The sequence below is a fragment of the Engraulis encrasicolus genome, chromosome 10 (genome assembly GCF_034702125.1).
Source record: "Engraulis encrasicolus isolate BLACKSEA-1 chromosome 10, IST_EnEncr_1.0, whole genome shotgun sequence".
Taxonomy (NCBI): Eukaryota; Metazoa; Chordata; class Actinopteri; order Clupeiformes; family Engraulidae; genus Engraulis; species Engraulis encrasicolus.
Window position 1 is genome coordinate 2,735,767 of NC_085866.1, and position 2,500 is coordinate 2,738,266.

The window sequence follows — 2,500 nt, forward strand, 5'->3', positions numbered from 1 at the left end:
CACAACAACAGAGACAGAAAGAAAGACAGAAAGAAAGAAAGAAAGAATGGAAGAAAGAACGGCAGTTGTTTGAGCAGAAAAATGTGGCGAGTGCTTTTGAAAGGGGGAGAAGAATTGCAGCTGTACTGAGTGGCCAAGTGTGTCAAGGCAAAAGCAAAGCAAAGCAGAGCGGAGAGGAGAGGAGAGTGTTGTGCAGCCATGACACCGCTTTAGCTGTAGAATGCAGACTGTTCATGTGGAGCCCAGGGGCAGATCTAGATATGTTGGGGCCCTAGGCGAAATATAAACATGGGGCCCTCAAAGGTCATTATGTAGTCATTCTTTCAAAGGGAGGTACCGCGACCTTTTCTCTTGATGCCGGGTGGGTGCGTAGGTTCCAACAGGCCCATTATATAGACATGAAATATTTGGTGTTTTTGGTGCTATTTTAGTGTTTTGTCTCATGTAGGCCTATATCTTCGATTACTTTACATAAGTGACACATTAAGATCAAGCCAACTTTATTTTGTGTGTTCATCCTGACTGGTGTGACAGTTGGGGCCCCCTTTGGAACGAAGATTTGGTTGGGGCCTTAGGCAATTGCCTGGGTGTGCCTCATGGGACGTCTGCCTCTGGTGTATAGCTCAGTCTGCCCACTCTCCTGTAGCTCCTGTCTCTCTCTACAGTACCTCACAAAGCGCTCTCAAGGCTGCTGGCTGACAATAGACATACAATAGACACATGGATCGACAATAGACACATGGATCGACCCTCTTGGTCGGGTTGGAGAAATAGCAGATGCACTCACTGGCCTCCAGCAACGCGAAGCAGAAGTTCCAACAACAAAGTTTGTTGACAACCTGAGAAAAGCAGCACAGCTCACAGCAATGCCCCTGCTGCACTACCTTTGTAGCTCCAGACAATGTACATTAATTAATTAAAAAACAATGGTTGTTAATTTTTAGACTTTGATTTTCTGGTTTCGGGTTCCGACATCAATAGTTTTTAGCGTTTCGAGAGCTCAGAACACCAGAGAGCTCAGTCACAAAGCCCCTCTCAAGGCGGCCTGACAATAGTGTTGGATCGACCCCCTTGGTGGGCCGGGAAACAGCAGGCAGCCCGCGCGGCGCAGCAGGCTAGGCTGGTCTGGTCTGTGGGCGTGTTTGTTTGGTTTCTGGACGTGTTTGAGGAGAGGAAATTGTGGAGGATGAAAGCAATGCTGGGGTGCATTTCTCAAAAGAGAAGTTGTTAGCCTGTTAGCAACTTCGGTAGTTGCCAATGGGAAAATGCATTGAAAACAACAAAGTAGCTAATGTAGTAAGCAATTTTGGTTTTGAGAAATCCACCCCTGCAGAGTTATGTAGGCTATGTCCTCATCTTACTCTATGGTGCTGTACAAGATTTCTCACAAAATTCCCATGAAGAGTCCACAGTAGATTCATAATTCCATCTTCTATTTATTTAATTGTCTAACTATCCCTTTATCTTAAAAGCGCACTGTGTAGGATGGTGCAAAAACTAGGTATTGCAACTCATATAAATGCTGCTCATTGAAACTGTGCTGCCTATTGCTAAATACTGTACGTATATTACAAAGTGCACCGTTAACATTAATGCTTGTACTACCCATCCCCAGGCTGGTCTGGTCTGTGGGCGTGTTTGTTTGGTTTCTGGACGTGTTTGTGGAGAGGAAATTGTGGAGAATGAAAGCAGTGCTGCCTGCTGCAGAGTTATGTGGGCTATGTCCTCATCTTACTCTTATGACGCTGTAGATTTCTCTCAAAATTCCCATGAATAGTCCACACTAGATTCATAATGAACTTCTATTTATTTAATTTTTCCATCTATCCCTTTATCTTAACATTAATGTTTCATTGCTTGTACTGCCCCCCACCCCCCAATTCACCTTGTGCATTCTGTCTTGCAGAAGATTTCTTGTATACTTGCTTGGATTTCTGTGTCTGCACTTTGTACAATGCTGGCAGTTTTCCAATATGCTTTATGAATTTAAACCTTGACTTGACCTGACCTGGTGATAACTACAGGCAGTCCTCTGTGTCAGGTGATGTCCTGGCCTTTGGCTGAACTTACAGTTACTGTTAGTCAGCACTGTCTGCATCCACTCAGGTAGACAGGTAGTCATTTGTGTCAGGTGTTGTCTGAGCCTTTTCAGGCTGAACCAACTGTAACTCTGCATTCTCCCTCCCCTGTACATAACCCCATTTCTCCCACCTTATTTTTTATCCTGTCTTTTTAGATGTCTCAGTTTTCATTCTCTGCACTCTGTACAGCACCTCCCCTTAGTATTAAAAATATAAAATAGAGTAATGCCCCTCCAATGGCAACTAAGCACCGTCCTATCTCAGCTGTATCCATCTCAACCCCCACGCAATCTGGGGCAGGAGGACTCCACAGGAGATCGTGTGCATGACCCCGCACAGGCCTGTCCGCTGGCCGCCTGTATACCTTGTAGCTTGTCTATGTGACTGTGTGTAACTCTGTGTTCTCTCCTTGTGTGTCC

General features: G+C 45.2%; 1 protein-coding gene across 1 annotated transcript in view; it reads left to right on the plus strand.

Moving 5' to 3' along the window:
* The window catches only part of LOC134456399 (plexin-A1-like), a 170,871-nt gene that overhangs the window by 168,139 nt on the left and 232 nt on the right, over positions 1-2,500 (plus strand). The window lies entirely within an intron of this gene.